Here is a 6,000-nt window from a genome sequence, read left to right as displayed (position 1 = left end):
ACCCACCTGGACCTCCACCCAGCTCTGTGTCCTTACACAGTGACTGGTCTGCAGTTCGTCCCATTCATTTTAAATCCCAGCCTGTGTCTGCTGCAGAGAGGTGAGCTGTTCCATAAAGAAACATGAAGTTTTTGATGTCACTTTGCTGTCTGATTTAAATGAATTCTTTGATGTCTCTAAACTGCATTTCAAAGGAAGTAACTGAGTGAGGAATTACTTTATTCTATAAAACATGTCCAACATTTAAACTCATGCTGCTCACAGTGGAACCATCAATAGTCCTGCACTGTATAAATGACTGTGTTTACCTCTGGGTGGCGCTCTGGTCTTACACTGCTAACACTAGTTCAGATTTTCCTTCAGCTCATGCTCACCCGTTTCTCTTTGGGATGATGAAGGTATTCTAAGTTTTCATCAGCTTCTGTGGCTCCAAATGAAAAACACATTTTTCTTCTCTGACAGGATCAATGAGAGACCTGCTGGACCTGAACCTGAACCCAGCTGTGTGTCCTTACAGAGTGACTGGTCTGCAGTTCGTCCCATTCATTTTAAATCCCAGCCTGTGTCTGCTGCAGAGAGGTGAGCTGTTAGTAACATGAACTCTTTGATGTCAGGTTGGTTTCTTCCAGGTGTCCTCGTCCTCCTGCTCCACACCTCCACATTAGTGGTCCTGAGTGGTAGTCACAGAGGGACTCAGAGCTGTTTCTGAATGATGGTGTTTTAGCAGACTGCTTAGTCTCAGCACCAGGCTCCAGAGTACAGAGCTACTGACACTTTTAATCTGTTTGTGAAATCATTCCTTTTTTTCTCTGAACCCACAAATCCCAGCTGCTTAGGAAGCCAAATCCCATCAGCTTTCGTTCGGTCTTGTCTCAGACTCTATGATGCAAATATATCTCTGACCACAAATGTATTTAATGTCCAAAACAATGTGCGAGGAATAAACCAAGCCTACATGCACATGTACTTTTAACAACTCCAGTGTAATAAAATGCTTCTGATTTACCAAAAACCTCAAACTGATGTCAACAATCAGGAGTCACAGATATATTTATAGTTGCACAAAGACGTCACAGCAGATACTGTCAGCAATGTTTCACATACTTTAATCTTATAGATGTTAGTCATATATATATATATACATATATATATACATATATATATACATATATATATATATATATATATATATATATATATATATATATATATATATATATATATATATGCCCTAATCAAAATGGCAAACCTGGCTGACAGATGTGAAAATATTTTAAACAGTTGAAAACTGACTCAAACTTTACTCCTTCTATATCTGGTGTACCTTCAGTCTTGAGGTGTTCAACAGGAGAGTTGTACATCTCTATGGTGCATTCTGCTCCACACTGATTTGGATCACCACCCTGAAAAACAGATTGCGTCATTAAACAGTATCTACAGAAATGTTGTGTACGACTAAAGCAGAAGCCACCAGTGCAATGTGAGCCCAAATTATCTCCAGCAAGGTTCCTTTAACTACAGTTTCATCTATTTATTTCCATAAAGGATTAACAACTTCAAAGGCATCTTGGTATAGCAGTAGTTTGAAACATAATGGATTTTGGTTTAAAAAAGAAAAGTACTACTTTTGAATATCTTACCATCAATAATGTCACACAGTACATCTGATGAAGACTCAGCTGATTGCTCACCTGTTACACATTTCTGGATCCCTTAACCGCCTCACAAAGCTTAGAAATACCCTCATCAGATAATGTTGTTTCAGTTTTAAGAAGTGTAGTGAGCTTATTCAGAGTATATGACTGACCCAACTCATATATTTTTTTAAATTTCCTCTACAATGGTCAGGGTGGCAGAAGTAGGTCGCAATGAAATACATAACCCCTCAGTGACTTCACTGGCTTGGCACAGAAATCAAAAAGAAACATTGTCTTTAGCTGTTTTTGGTAAATTAAACTGGCGTTTGTTTCACAGTAAAGCTAGCTAAAATCTTCAACCTGCTGCATTAGCATGAACTTTCCAGAAAACTAAACAGGACTGAAGGCGAAGCCTGTAACCGAGGAACGCTTTCAATGCAACAAGAAAACTAAGCGAACTATGGTTACAGCTGATATACGTTTCAAGTCTAATGATATACTTACATTGAAAGAGAAGGTTGTTGGTTCGGTGCAGGGTGCTGCTGGCACTCCGTTGCTGAGCAGGAGTCAGTCTGGACCATTAGAAGTGGCGCTATCTTCTTCCTCGTTGGTTTGGCGGACTACACGCTTCCAAGGGGTATTAGTGCCCTCTGCTGTTGCAGTACCTCACAGTCAGACAGCTATTTCTGACAACATAGTACCCTCCTCGTCTAATATATATATAGGTGACGGTTTAGACACGTGATGCATTGTCTCCTTTTTAAAGAAAGTGATTGTTACAGCTTTTATAATACATTCGTTGACTGCTCTTGACCTTGCAAACTACACCAATTTATTAAAATTATTTCATTATTTGTTTGTATTTCATTTTGATCAATTAATTTTAATTTCAGCAGGTGGTATCACACTCAAACAGACTGAACACGGACTGAACAGTGGCAAATCCATGATTTAAACCTCCCTATACCACAAAAAAAAAAAAAATCATTGTAAATAGCTGTGTTATACTTGGTGACTGTAGAACTTAAAGAAATATACTTTTTTTTAATTTTTAGTAATTGTTTGTATTTACTATTAACATATACTGTTTTATCAAACAGCCTGAGCTTGTTAATATTGAAAAGAAATCACCGTTATATTCACAATAATTCTACCAATGTTTTGACATTTTGTTAAAATTAAAAGTACGGTATGTTTTAGGTAATTAATATACAGTTGCAAATCGTAAATTCAAATTAAAAAAATCAGGAAAGATTGTCATTCATACAGAATTATTATGTAAATTGTAAGGTGATAAATTGTAGATAATGTTACAAATTTTTCCTGTTGTTTTCAAATACAATGGGCCATATTACAGTACATTAATATATTTTCAACATATTAGCAGTGTAAAAATAAGAGCAAATCACCATTTTTCAGAGTGCAGAATTATTAGGCAAGTTGTATTTTTGAGGAAATATTTTATTATTGTATGTTCTCCATGTTCTCAATGAACCCAAAAAACTCATTAATATCAAAGCTGAATGTTTTTGGAAGTAGTTTTTAGTTTGTTTTTAGTTTGAGCTATTTTAGGGGGATATCTGTGTGTGCAGGTGACTATTACTGTGCATAATTATTAGGCAACTTAACAAAAGACAAATATATACCCATTTCAATTATTTATTTTTACCAGTGAAACCAATATAACATCTCCACATTCACAAATATACATTTCTGACATTCAAAAACAAAACACAAACAAATCAGCGACCAATATAGCCACCTTTCTTTGCAAGGACACTCAAAGCCTGCCATCCATGGATTCTGTCAGTGTTTTGATCTGTTCACCATCAACATTGCGTGCAGCAGCAACCACAGCCTCCCAGACACTGTTCAGAGAGCTGTACTGTTTTCCCTCCTTGTAAATCTCACATTTGATGATGGACCACAGGTTCTCAATGGGGTTCAGATCAGGTGAACAAGGAGGCCATGTCATTAGTTTTTCTTCTTTTATACCCTTTCTTGCCAGCCACGCTGTGGAGTACTTGGACGCGTGTGATGGAGCATTGTCCTGCATGAAAATCATGTTTTTCTTGAAGGATGCAGACTTCTTCCTGTACCACTGCTTGAAGAAGGTGTCTTCCAGAAACTGGCAGCAGGACTGGGAGTTGAGCTTGACTCCATCCTCAACCCGAAAAGGCCCCACAAGCTCATCTTTGATGATACCAGCCCAAACCAGTACTCCACCTCCACCTTGCTGGCGTCTGAGTGGGACTGGAGCTCTCTGCCCTTTACCAATCCAGCCACGGGCCCATCCATCTGGCCCATCAAGACTCACTCTCATTTCATCAGTCCATAAAACCTTAGAAAAATCAGTCTTGAGATATTTCTTGGCCCAGTCTTGACGTGTCAGCTTGTGTGTCTTGTTCAGTGGTGGTCGTCTTTCAGCCTTTCTTACCTTGGCCATGTCTCTGAGTATTGCACACCTTGTGCTTTTGGGCACTCCAGTGATGTTGCAGCTCTGAAATATGGCCAAACTGGTGGCAAGTGGCATCTTGGCAGCTGCACGCTTGACTTTTCTCAGTTCATGGGCAGTTATTTTGCACCTTGGTTTTTCCACACGCTTCTTGCGACCCTGTTGACTATTTTGAATGAAACGCTTGATTGTTCGATGATCACGCTTCAGAAGCTTTGCAATTTTAAGACTGCTGCATCCCTCTGCAAGATATCTCACTGTTTTTGACTTTTCTGAGCCTGTCAAGTCCTTCTTTTGACCCATTTTGCCAAAGGAAAGGATGTTGCCTAATAATTATGCACACCTGATATAGGGTACGCAAAATTATGGGAAATAAATGTAAAATGGCAACGGTAAATTACCATTAAACCAAAAAGAGTAAATGATTGTAATATCTATATTAAATTTCTGTACAGGGAGTGCAGGATTATTAGGCAAATGAGTATTTTGTCCACATCATCCTCTTCATGCATGTTGTCTTACTCCAAGCTGTATAGGCTCGAAAGCCTACTACCAATTAAGCATATTAGGTGATGTGCATCTCTGTAATGAGAAGGGGTGTGGTCTAATGACATCAACATTTCTTACAGTGTACCTCAGTTCTGTTTTTGTTTAGCTGGAGAAAATTAGTCATTAATTTTCTCAGTGCATTTACCAAGAGCCTGTACAGGGCCTCGGTCTCCTGGTGACATTGTGATATATATTTGTGTGTCATCTGCATAGCTGTGATAGTTTATTTTGTTGTTTTTTATAATCTGTGCCAGTGGGAGCATGTAAATGTTGAACAGAAGGGGTCCCAAGATGGAACCTTGGGGAACTCCACATGTGATACTTGTCTGCTCAGATGTGAAGTTACCTGTTGATACAAAGTATTTCCTATTTTCTAAGTATGTTTTGAACCAGTTTAGTACAGTTCCTGAAAGACCTGCCCAGTTCTCCAGTCGTTTGAGTAATATGTTGTGGTCAACTGTATCAAATGCTGCACTGAGATCCAGTAAAACTAAGACTGACATTTTTCCACTGTCTGTATTCAGACATATGTCATTAAACACTTTGGTCAGAGCGGTTTCAGTGCTGTGGTTCTGTCTAAAACCTGACTGGAAGGCATCATAGCAGTTATTTTGTGTTAAGAAGTAATTGAGCTGTTGAGAAACTGCTTTTTCAATGAACTTACTTAAAAATGGGAGATTTGAGATCGGCCTGTAGTTGTTCATTTGTGTCTTGTCAAGATTGTCCTTTTTCAGTATAGGTTTAATTACAGCAGTTTTTAGTGATTCTGGAAACACACCTGACATTAAAGAAAAGTTGACGATCTGTAACAGGTCTGACTCCAAAGTCTTTGAGACCTTTTTGAAAAAACTTGTTGGCAGGACATCTAAACAGCAAGAGGAGGAGTTCAGTTGACCTAAGATGTCCTCCAGGTCTTTGCTGTTAATAGGGTGAAACTGTTTGATGGTGTTTAAACAGTTTTTCGGTGGACACAGTACATATCCTAGATCTGCTGTTGATGTATTAATTGCTTGTCTAACCTTTTGGTATGTGTCTGTGAAGAATTTGGCAAAGTCATTGCAGGCCATGGTCGAATGAAGTTCAGTTGCCACTGACACAGGAGGGTTTGTTAGCCTGTCAACTGTAGAAAATAAGACCCGAGTGTTATGACTGTTTTTAGTGATGATGTCAGAGAAGTAGGCCCTCCTTGCACTCCTCAGTTGTAAATTATAATTGTGAAGTTTCTCTTTATAGATGTCATAATGAACCTGGAGGTTTGTTTTTCTCCATCTGCGCTCAGCTTTCCTACACTCTCTTTTTTCATTTTTCACCAGTGTGGAGTTTCTCCATGGAGACTTCTTCCTTCCAGAGATAACCTTC

Source organism: Oreochromis niloticus, unplaced genomic scaffold (assembly GCF_001858045.2).
Source record: "Oreochromis niloticus isolate F11D_XX unplaced genomic scaffold, O_niloticus_UMD_NMBU tig00002504_pilon, whole genome shotgun sequence".
Classification (NCBI taxonomy): Eukaryota; Metazoa; Chordata; class Actinopteri; order Cichliformes; family Cichlidae; genus Oreochromis; species Oreochromis niloticus.
The sequence above is the reverse complement of the archived record's forward strand: the minus strand, read 5'-3'. Positions refer to the sequence as shown.